This window comes from Adiantum capillus-veneris, chromosome 6, assembly GCF_014529385.1.
Source record: "Adiantum capillus-veneris isolate H3 chromosome 6, ASM1452938v2, whole genome shotgun sequence".
Taxonomy (NCBI): Eukaryota; Viridiplantae; Streptophyta; class Polypodiopsida; order Polypodiales; family Pteridaceae; genus Adiantum; species Adiantum capillus-veneris.
The window spans coordinates 101,675,849-101,688,264 of NC_140936.1; the positions used below are offsets into that span (position 1 = coordinate 101,675,849).

At 42.1% G+C, this 12,416-nt stretch overlaps 1 pseudogene; it reads left to right on the forward strand.

The window, feature by feature from the left end:
• Positions 1-4,473: 4,473 nt before the first annotated feature.
• LOC147455988 (uncharacterized) lies at positions 4,474-5,555 on the forward strand (annotated as a pseudogene).
• Positions 5,556-12,416: the final 6,861 nt, after the last annotated feature.

Below are 12,416 nucleotides of genomic sequence, written 5' to 3' on the forward strand. Positions count from 1 at the left end.
AGAATGCCTGCATTGGGGTACTCAACGGTTTCCCCCCCTGCATATTGAAACGCTGCAAAACTTTCTCAATGTATGTTTCCTAAGATAACTCAATAATACGACGTTTGCAATTTCTTTCGATTCGCATGCCAAGAAAGTGTGTAGCATCCCCCAAATCTTTCATTACAAGATTGTTGCTAAGTGTTTTTTTCAAGTTGGCAATCTCCACAATGGATTTCCCAGCTATAAGCATGTCATCAACGTAGAGAACTAGAATGATCATCGAGCCATCATCTAGCTTTCTTGTGTACAAGCAGTGATCCTCTTTGCTCCTTTTATACCCTTCAGACCTCATACATGAATCAAATATATGATACCACTTCCTTGAACCATGCTTTAATTCATAAAGTGCCTTTTTGAGCTTACATACTAGCTCCTCATGAGATGCATTCTCTTGAACAAACCCTTCATGTTGCTGCTTGTAAACATACTCATCGAGATCCTCATGAAGAAATTTTGTCTTCACATCCATTTGGACAAGTTTCATGTCCTCAATCGCTAAGACCAAGTACGGTTCTAAGCATTGTCATCTTGACCACAGGCGAGAAGATTTCATCAAAATCGACGCCCTTTTGTTGTTTGAACCCTTTGGCTACAAGTCTAGCCTTGTACTTTGGATTTGGATCACCTGAGGTAAATTTCTTCTTGTAAACCCATTTGCAAGGTAAAGCTTTCGCATCATTTGGCAGTTCTACCAAGTCCCAAGTGTCATTAGCCAGAATTAAGTTATACTCAGATTCCATAGCCTGCTTCCACTTCACCACATCATCCGTCATCATGGCTTCTTGGTAGTAGCTTGGCTCACCACAATCGGTCAACATGATGTAATCAAGACCTGGCTCAAAACGCGCAGGTGGACGAGAGACTCTAGTAGACCGTCTCACTCCTTGACCATTGCTATCTGCCTCCTCTGGAGCATTGCTAGTGGAAGGTACATCACTAGCCCACTAAGTTCATTTCATTGTCTCTGAGGCAACATCCTCAAAAGTGACTCTTCGAACCTCTTTCCTTGATAGGTTGTTTATGCATCTTTGACTCATTGAAGATCACATTTGAACTACGGATGACTCAACGAGATTCCGGGTGCCAGAGATGATATCCCATCTCTCCATCTGCACCATATCCAATGAAAATGCATTTGTGTGACTTTGGCTCTAACTTCTATCAAAGTTGTTTACGCATAATGTTAGTTGTCCTTTTGATGCTTATGTTAGCTGCTCAACTAACATAAGCATCAAAAGTAGATCACTATTATCTTTATCCTGACTGATTGTATCACAACTTAGTGTATTAATGTGAAATCCCATCAAAGTCCAAAGTTGTTGTATTATTATTGACCGTCAAATAGTTTAAAGGGAATGAGGGCTTCCAAAGTGTAATTAAATGCAATTTCTAAGCCTTAGTATTGAGCCAAATTAGCTAGGAATCCATTTTTTAAACCTTAGCTAAGTTATAAAAGCCAAGTTTTGTAACTTTGGACTTAAATTTTTGGATAATGAAAGTGAGTGTACGCTGCTGCAACTGAGTATTGTGAGTTCTTTGATTCTTTCAATTATTCGTGTCTCCCTTGTGCGGTGTTGCATTGTGAATTCGAGCATAACAACGTGATCACAGGTAAAAGATCTCTCTTTTTACATAAGTTTCTCGGGATGAAGTTGTGTTTTTAGGCATGTCGGCCATCTATAAGCTATTTTCATTCCCTATGCACAACACACGCATCTAATTTTATTTTCGACCATAGGGATAGATAGAACATGTCCTAAGGAAGCTATAGAGTGATTCAGAGTCTGAATCAACCTACCAAAATAAGCTATTTATCTTAGACACGATTTTGTCCGAGCGTCAAAAATGACTTTTGAGCATATGGGGATGCTCAGGATACTCTATACATTCTAGGTAGTAAGCTTCATTGCATTCGGAACATCGTAGCTATACAAAATCCTCCCATGGATTGACATTTTATGTATGTGGTTCTCGCTTTGCTAGCATCAATATGGTGAAGCTCGGCATACGTCCCATGGATTGACATTTTATGTATGTGGTTCCCACTTTGCTAGCATCAATATGGTGAAGCTTGGCAGCCCCTGCCAACAAGAAGCCTTTGATAGGATCAAAGTGGCTTTGTGTCAATTACATGTGGTTAATCTACCCAATAGAGAGGATGATTTCTTTCTATCAATTACACTGGGCACTCATTATGGCTATTGGTGCAATTTTTATTTAAAATAAGGGTAGAAGTTACAACCCAATTAGTTTGATAGCAAGGTTAAGAATGCTATCGTGATGCTTTGCATATGCAGTGTGAAATATTAGAATGAAAGTGCTTACATAGTCGATTTAACTTTGGTGAATTTTGGTTTATATTACCACTTTAGTGCTTTTATGGAATATTAAAAAGGGTTTTGGAGCTCTTTGAATGTGGTAGGGAGGAGGCCTTGGTGCCTCTTTGCACAGAATTTGTACCTACGTGGTGTATATCAAGTGCTACAATGGTCGACTAAGATGCTTAAGCAAGATTGAGGAGGAAGAGAGCTAAACATAAAAAGGTTATTTGATATTCTAATCAACAAAAATGACTTGGATCTTAAGAAAGAAGCAAAAATAAGAGGTTTCTTTTATGTTTAGAAGGGGAGGGATCTCTCACGCAAGAAAGTTTTGATTAGGGAAATTTTGGTAGAAATTAAGAACAACCCATGAGAGGAGGGAGGCCCTTTGTGTGCACGTTGGTACAACTGAAGATGGCCGACCTATGGAAGTGTAAGAAGCCCAGGCATGGTAGTTGCAGGCAAATGACGGGGGCATTGAACAGGTATTTGATGCAATCAGGAGACAGGTATTCCCAGACGGATAACTCTCTAGTTGAAAGTGCAAGTGTTTCTTGCTATCACAGGTGACATGATCAAATGTTGATATCATAAGGCTGTAAACAGGACAAGGGGTGCTACATACAGGTGCTATCAGGTTTGTGATATGGGATTTGGAGCAAGATGTCTGCACGATACTCTACTACCATGATGTCTATGTCAGATACGGCGTGTTGTAGGTCAATGGTGGTTTTATCCTCTCCTAGTCGGAATGTCTCTCGATACTTCAAGGTCTAGGGAGGGAGCGATGCCAAGGAAAAAAGCTCGAGTTCAACCGGTTCCAGATGGGCAATTGTATTTGCATATACCAATGTGATGGATCGCTCGAGGCGATCGTCAGTTTTTCCGACGGCGGACTTTTCACTCAAGGTTGATGGTGATCAATGTGATTGAAGTCTCTCACGATGACATATTGGCACCGTCGAAGTTTTTGCAGCGGAAATGCTAGTGACAGGAGGCAATGGCACCAATGGCCGGACGTTGAAAAGCGCGAGAAGGAGGCCCAAGTCGAAGGGCTTGATAAAAAAAATAAATGTTGAAAGGTGGTGGGCATGCAGGAGAAAAAAACGCCAGAGGGGCAGGTTGACAGGAGCTCCACAGAAGGGGGTTGGCATGCAAAGGGGGCGGCCAGCACCATGAAGCAAAGCCGGGAGCTTCCCTCAGGGGGGGAAAGGAAAGTCGCCATAGGGGTGGCTTTGAGGAGCACAGAGGAGAAGGAGAGCATGGCAAGATGCTATCGACAGGAGGCTGGGCCGTGACCAAGAAAGATGCCGCCATCTGGTTGGAGGTTGCTTGTTGTAAGGGGAGGATGTTGTGTTTGTGAAGGGCCATGCAGAGATTGCGTCACCTGAGGGACCGGGTTTCAGGGGCGGTATGATAGAGCAGTCATGAGCGCAAGGAGAGGCACCATCTGAGAGGAGGAGCATCCTGTGGTGGAGGTGAAGGGGGCTGGTCCGAATAGAGGGGCCTATTCTTGCTTACATGTTCATGAGATTGGATACTCTTATAGGTCGAGGCTTGATGCTATGCTTGCATGCTGGGTGGTTGGGTATGGGAGTCTGGGTTGTCTGAGTCTTGGTGTATGCAGTAGTTGTTTGCAGATTGTGTGATAGTGTGTGCAATTCTATGTGGGTAGGGGTGCGGATTGATCTCTGGGCTATAGAGAGGCAGGTATATTATATGCTGGGTGTTTTCCCATTTCCCCCATCCCATCAGTGGTGCTCCCATTGAGGAGCTACCAATTGCTTCTCGATGAAGTCGAAGGCATTGTTGCGGTGTTACTAGGTTCAAAGAACAAGTGCTGCTAAGAAAGATGTGGTCAAGTTTTCTGACTTTTACAAGTGCTGAAGATGCTGAGGTTTGGCTGCAAGACTACTGCCTTTTTTTGGTGGACGACGGCTTGTCAAGAGAAGAGGGGGTGGCCCAAGCTTTCCCGCTCCTGGTTCATGGAAAAGCAAAGGTATGGTACGAGGGCTTGCAGGCTGAAGAAAAACAGGATTGGAGCACATTGGAAGCGGCATTTCGAAGCCAATATGTGGCGAACACGCAGTGGAGTAAAGTGAAGCAGAGGATGGACAACCTAAAGCAAAGCCTTGACAGTGATTTTCGAGCATTCGTGTGGGAGTTTGAGGCCATATGGAGCAAGTTGGTTGAGGTAACTGCTGTAGAGAATATAGATTTTTTGAAGATGACCAAGTTTGTGGACTACTTGCATGTAAAAGTGCGGGATAAAGTCGAGATAGATGGACCATGCACGTACGAGGAGGCAGTAGCCTATGCTCAGAGTAGGACGAAGAAGGTTTTAAAGAAGCAACAGGCAAAGCAGGTTTTGGCGAGTCCATTGGTGCCAAGGCCAATTGCTAGGGAAGAGCTTCAGGTAATCCGACCCTTTGTTGATGCACATGTGGTAGCAGCGGATAGGCGTGATGACAGAGTAGAGATGATATTGTGTGGGCCTATGAGGCCTCAACAGCTGCAAAGAGGACTCTACCGAGTACCGCCTGATGTGCTTGACCAAGTGACTTTCAAAAAAGTAAGCAATGGAGAAGATAGCTGAAGTGCCAAAGCCGGTGAGTTTTGTGGAGAAAGCCGAGGTGTATTCGAGAGATAGCAGTGCCTTGGATACAGACAACACATGGGAAACAGAGTCTGCTTTCTCAAGGTATGAGACATATGATGTTATGCATGTCGATAAGGTGGTCAAAGAGCAACAGATTGCAGGTGAAGAGACATTTTGTGCTGACCAGGGGTTGGGTAACCCTCTCTCTTGCCTTGTGATGGTAAGGCCATGTTGACTGAAGAAGAGTGCTTCGATGAAGCAGACTGGGGGTTCAATGACCCAGTGGTCGATGTAGAGACGAGTCGCAGGTTTTGGTTGCTAAAGCTATGGCGAGAATACAAGGTATGCAAGGTTTTCCGCCTTTTCTAGTGCTATTTGAAGAGTCTACAGGTGAAGATATGCCATTGTCTACTTTGGATGATCAGTTGCCACAGGTAGCCTTGCTTAAAGACAATGATGTTGTGGAGAGCTCTCTAGCCGTTGGCGGGGAGACATGTGATACAAAGGCTTTCTAGGATGTGCAAGCTTGTGTTGGGCGTGGAGATGGTTCATGTGTACAGTTTTTTGAAGGGTTATGTTGGCAAGATCTATAGGAAGGATTGGTTTACAGGTTTACCAATGCAAAACAGGGGTGGTGCGTATCTGTTTTATAGATGGATGATGATGAACAAAGCCACATTTTTTATCCGGGAGGGACTACAATCATGCTTGGGGAAGCTTGCAGCTTTCCATTGACCCAGGCGGGTGCTACGGCAGACAGTGAATCTCTATCTATCTATCTACTGCTATTTATCTAGCTCTTGTACATAGTATCTATCAGTTTCCTCCTATGCAATGATATATTATCTAAATAATGCTATGGTTTGAGCATGAATGCTCAACGAGGGGTTGGGCAATGATGGTACAGTTGAAGATGGCCGACCTATGGAAGTGCAAGAAGCCCAGGCATAGCAGTTTGTTGTAAACAGGACAAGGGGTGCTAGATACAGGTGCTATCAGGTTTGTGATATGGGATTTGGAGCAAGATGTCTGCACGATACTCTATTGCCATGATGTGTATGTTAGATATGGCGTGTTGTAGGTCAATGGTGGTTTTATCCTCTCCTAGTCGGAATGTCTCTCGATACTTCAAGGTCTAGGGAGAGAGCTATGCCAAGGAAAAAAGCTCGAGTTCAACCGGTTCCAGATGGGCAATCGTATTTGCATATACCAATGCAATGGAGCGCTCGAGGCGATCGTCATTTTTTTCGACGACGGACTTGTCACTCAAGGTTGATGGCAATCAATGTGATTGAAGTCTCTCACGATGACATCTTGGCACCGTCGAAGTCCTTGCAGCGGAAATGCTATCGTCAAGAGGCAATGGCACCAATGGCCGGACGTGAGAAGCGCACGAAGGCAGCCCAAGTCAAAGGACTTGATAAAAAAAGAAATGTTGAAAGGTGGTGGACATGCAAGAAAAAAAAAACGCTAGAGGGGCGGGTTGACAGGAGCTCCACAGAAGGGGGTTGGCATGTAGGGTAGAGGCGCCAGTTGTTGTACGGCCCCCTGAAACAGGACAAATAAGGCCCTTTTATATTACGCTTGATGACCAAAAAAGGCATGAAAAAGAGAAGCCCAAACGGCTAGTTGATTTGAAATAACTCCATTCCATTGGCGAGTGCATGGGCTCAAGCCTCTATGGGTGCATTTTACCTCTTTTGGCCCTGGTTGATGTTCTTATTCATGCCAATTTTTGATACACCGGATTCCGAAAATCGCACCGCGACTACCGGTTCTCAAACCCGACCAATCCCACATTATTTCTCCTGAAAGCTTGTGAAAAGGCGATTAAAATGAGCTATGGTAGAGAGAGATTCAAACTCCCCAAGTTACCGGTCCCCCTAGTGGCTCCTCTACCCTAAAGGGCGCGGCCAGCACCATGAAGCAAAGCCGGGAGCTTCCCTGAGGGGGGAAAGGAAAGTCGCCATAGGGGTGTCTTTGAGCAGCACAGAGGAGAAGGAGAGCATGGCAAGATGCTTTCGACAGGAGGCTGGGCCGTGACCAAGAAAGATGCCGCCATCTGGTTGGAGGTTGCTTGTTGGAGGGGGAGGATGTTGTGTTTGTGAAGGGCCATGTAGAGATTGCGCCACCTGAGGGGCGGGTTTCAGGGGCGGTATGACAGAGCAGTCATGAGCAGAAGGAGAGGCGCCATCTGAGAGGGAGGAGCATCGTGTGGTGGAGGTGAAGGGGGCTGGTCCGAACAGAGGGGCCATCGACTAGGGGCTCACGAGCCAGCAGGTAGGGACCAAGGAGGGCCGCCATTAGTGTGTGTGATGCTAGTCCGTCAGAACAAGGCCAACCAGGAGGAGGCCGCCATCAAAGGAGGGGCCGATACTGGCTTCAGTTGAAGAAGGTCGATACAGGCTTGGAGGACGGTTTGAAGAGGCCACAAAGGGAGTCAGTTGAGGGTTGATGAAGCAAACCTGGGTTCGGCATGGATCAAGAGGCCTATAATGGAGGCTTTGAAGGTTCGCCAAGGAGGGTGGTTTGGGCTTATCATTGTCTGTGCTTTAGGTTTATGTTAATTGTAGTATTTCTAAACGTTATATGCTCACCGTTGAAGTACATATATACTATCTTCTCATGTATTTTCATGCTTATGGGTGAGTCATGTCTTTGAGTTGCTCTTACTGCGAGCGGATGGGTGCTCTCTATTTGAATCTGATGTATGCCAATGATTTCAAAGTGTCAGTGAGTGTCAATGGTTGAGAAAGTGTTGGTATGCGTTAGCCTATTCTTGCTTACATGTTCATGAGATTGGATACTCTTACGGGTCGAGGCTTGATGCTATGCTTGCATGCTGGATGGTTGGGTATGTGCGTATGAGTTGTGTGAGTTTGTGTGTATGCAGAAGTCATTTGTAGATTGTGTGATAGTGTGTGCAATTCTGCGTTGGAATTGATCTCTGGGCTATACAGAGGCAGGTATATTATATGCTGGGTGTTTTCCCATTTCTCCCATCCCAACGTGCACATGTACACACACACTTATCTACAACCCACCATAAGACTATATAAGGAGGCCATCTCCACAAATCATGGAATCTTACATTGAAGGAGGCCCTTTTTATTCATACGTATTAGCTGCTCTAGTTTTCTATATTTCCATTTAAGCTCAACCTTGAAAGTGCATAGGTGGATGATGATTTGCCACTAATCTACTTTACATCATATGTCTCTCTATTGTCCTTGCTACAAGATTCTATTTTTTCATAAATTTCTTATATGGCATCAAAGAATTAGGCGCTCATAGCTAAGATTGAAGTACTTGTATTACCTTGCAAAATCAATACGTTATTATGTCGGCATCTTCAAATGTTGTTGTCAGTGCTACTCCACTAGACATTTGTTCACTAGTTTTCACGAAAGGAAAGCTTAATGGCACCAGCTACACTTTGTAAAAATTCAAATGTTTTGGAATTTTGGATTCATGTGAAATACTAGATATAGTTCTAGGGGAAATGGTGTTGACCCAAAGCATGCTGCAATCAACAATTGATCCAAAAAATCCAAGTCTTTTAATTCCTCTAGATGCTACTCTTCTATGTGCTTGGAAGAGAAGGAATGTAGATGCATTGTGCATCGTTGTCATGTATGCAAGTTATTCTATTTTTACTTTGATTCAACATACCACTAAATCACATGAAGCTTAGAGCATATTGGCTTGTCAATATGAGTCACACAATCACATCAAAATTTAAAATTTATAAAATTAGCTTGTTGCTGAGACGCTTATCGATGGAGAGAAGGTGAGCTCATTCTTTATCAAGAAAATAAGGATCTTCAAGATCAATTAGTGGGCACTTAACACTCAGGTTCATCCAACCCCTCTTACATTTGAATAACTAAGTGCAATGTTTCTTGAAGAGGAGCTACAACTCAAGATAGTAGGGATGGTGGGGGTGATGCTACTTTCATGAACAACACAAAAGGCAAGGGGACTATGTCAACGGTGTTGGGTTTAGGGAGAATTAAGAAGAGAACCATTCATGGTGCTAGCATATTGATGACAATATTGATTACAGAAGGGAGATAAATTGAGTAGAGTGTAGACAAAAAACTAGATAGCTTGATCATATATTTTTGATAAAGTGTGTATAAAAAGGCTCAATATATAGAGATAGTGCAAGATTTTTATTTGGCATCATTGATGACTTCATTTCTTGGGTCCTTTTTCACATGTGCCCACATGTTTCTATGCCACCTATGAACACATGTTCATATATCACCTTTGCATTCTAGTAGGATAGAGGTGTATCATATGGGTGACGATCATTTTGTTATCAAAGAGAGGTTCACATAGAAGGCTAGGATCATAGGACGAATCCTATTCCCAACAACCCTCCCCTTAGGCTTAGGACTAGGACAATACAATAAAGATTCTTTATCCACTAAGGATGACACATTATCCACATAGGATATCAATACATATCCACTAAGGATGGCAGATCCACAAAGGATGACAAAAAATCCTCTCTTTAAAGAGAGGCTACAATCTTCACAGTATTTCATCGCAGTAGACCAGGTTGTTCTTGCCTTGGTCTTCGACTTCTTCTTTTTTCAATGTTGATTCCTCTGCTACATGGATTCCTCCTCAAGTCTTGTTGTTGGTCCTTCTCTTGTTGTCTGTTGTCATTGATGCTGCAGCTTGCGCATGACCTTTATTGAATGGAAATGCAGTGCTAAATAACATCAATGCAAGATAGAAAACTGATGCTGATGCTCCTCCCCTTGAAGTTAAATCTCTCCCCTTGTTTGCACTATGCTTTGGAGTGGTCTTTGCACTTGGAGCCTCTCTATGCTCCTCCCCTTGAAGTTAAATCTCTCATCTTGTTTGTCTCCTCACCATGCACTATGCTTTGGAGTGGTCTTTGCACTTGGAGACTCTCTAAGGTTAGTGTCAAAACTCCATACAAGAGCACAAACTCAGCTATGACATATATCTCAATTTGGTACACAATGTGCCCCCAATTAGGCGATGATAGAAAGGTGCATTGAAATTGGTTGTGCTAAGATGCAATTTTAATTTTATTTTTTAAATAGTGAAAAGTGGGGAGGAGAGAGAGTTTTCTGTTTCTTGATTTCCTATGCGGAGTACCTCTTCACCTTGGACGTGAGTCACCCTCCACTAGGTAGTGCTGGCTTTGCCTTTGCTTGAATCTCAAAGTCAAAATCCCTTTGGAAACTTTGAAGTCCAACGATTATCCTTTGCTTTGCTTGTGTGAAGTAGCTCTTCAATATAAAAGTGAATTGCCCTCTTTTGACTTGCTCGAGGTTCGAAGTGCTTGAAAACTCTTTGAATGTTGGAGGTGGGAATGTGCGCCTAAAGGGGATTTGGAGGCAAGGTCATTTTTGGAGTAGCTCCGCTCTCCAGAGGAATGTTATCTTAGGCTAAATGATTAAGTGGTGTAATAGTTTTGCAACAATGCATACATGTAAGTTTTGATGAAAAAGTTATAGTGAAATTCAAGACATATTCTTGAAAAGCTCTAACAGCCCAATTGAATGAGGCTTTCCAAAAGTCAACAAAACCTTTAAAGTATGGACTCTTCCCAATTCATGGGCCTTTGAATACTTCCAAGCTTTTTACTTCCACCAAAAAAGTGCCTTGAGCATTGAATGCTCCCACACACACACACAATTTCTTGAGCTTCTATAGGAAAAATAAGAGGGAAAATATCACACTATTCTTATGAAATCAATTGATCAATTAGTTTCACTATTGGAGTCCAATTGGGGAGCTCTATAGCCTGTCAAAAAGAGCTCCTGGAGCAATAATGCCACACATTATCAATGCAACAATTTGGAGATCAAATAGAGAGCAGTTAGAGGATAAAACATCATGCAAAAGCAACACCAAAAGCGACCTAAATGCAAGTGGAAATACATAAAAGTACACTAATCAATGGAAATTTCCATGAACTTGCCCACACTTTGCTAATTGCACATGGATCAGTTATAGCTTATTATGCTATGTAGATTAAAAGCTTAATGCGAGGGTCAAGGATTAGGAGATGCTAATTGCTCACATGCTCATATATCAATTGTTGGGTATGGGGAGGATTAAGAAGAGAACCATTCACGGTGTACTAATGACAATGTTGATTACATAAGGGAGATAAATTGAGTAGAGTGTAGATAGAAGATAGCTTGATCATATATTTTTTTATAAAGTGTGTATACAACGGATCATTTATAGAGATACGGCAAGATTTTTATTTGGCATCATTGATAACTTCATTTCTTGGGTCCTTTTCCATATGTTTCTATGCCACCTATGAGCACATGTTCATATGCCACCTTTGCATTCCAGTAGGATAGAGGTGTATCATATGGGTGATGATCATTTTGTTCTCAAAGAGAGGTTTACACAGAAGGCTAGGATCATAGGACGAAGCCTATTCCCAAAAAAGGTTTTTAAGACAAAGCCCAAAAAGAAGAATTTTAAAGTAGTTGTTTTTATTGTGACAAGAAAGTTCATGCTATTAAAAATTGGAGAAAGAAGAAAGCAGATGAGAAGAATGACACCATGAAAACTTCTTTCAAGGAAAGAGAATCCACCAACAATGATGAGATAGACCTTTAACTATGGGCCACCATAGAAGAGATATGCTCATCAACACAAACTTTATTTATTGATGGTTCTTGAATTCTAGATAGTGGAGCATAAAGACACATGACTAGTAACAAAGATTGATATAGTTCCTGGAAGCCTTTACATGAACCCATCAATGTAGATGTTGGAAATAATGCAAAATGTCCAGCAAAAGGATATGGATTAATTTCTCTTTTAGCATCTATAATGAAATTAAGAAACTCTCTCATGTGTTGTATGTGCCACAAATTATTGCAGTCACTAATCATGGTCTTGAAGCCTTGTTTCAAGAAAACCAAAGCAAAATTGTTGGATTCTCAAGGTAGTACATTGGAAAAGGGAGTAAGGTGCAAAAATATTTATAATTTTTTTGCACTTACAATAACTACAAAAAAGATACAAGTCGTTATGGCATGAGATATTGTTCACCTAAGTATGGTTGTGCTAAACGAGATGCAGAGATTTGGGATGGTTGCACACATGACTCAAATCTTAGATGTGAATTAATTGTATGAGGCTTTCATGATGGGAAAGAAACAAAGGATGAAATTTCCACGAGAGACTAATAATCAAGCGCAATATCATCTGTAGTTAGTACATGCAAACCTATGTGTTAGAATTTCTACTTATACTTTGGGTGGATCTTATTATTTTTTACAATTTTTTAATGAATTTAGTAGAAAGATGTGGGTGTATTTCATTTATGAGAAGTACAAATGAAAGATGTGGGTGTATTTCATTTGTGAGAAGTACAGAGCTTTTGGAAAATTTAAAGTGTGGCACAAGCTTGTAGAAAATGAGATGGGAAAGAAGGGTAA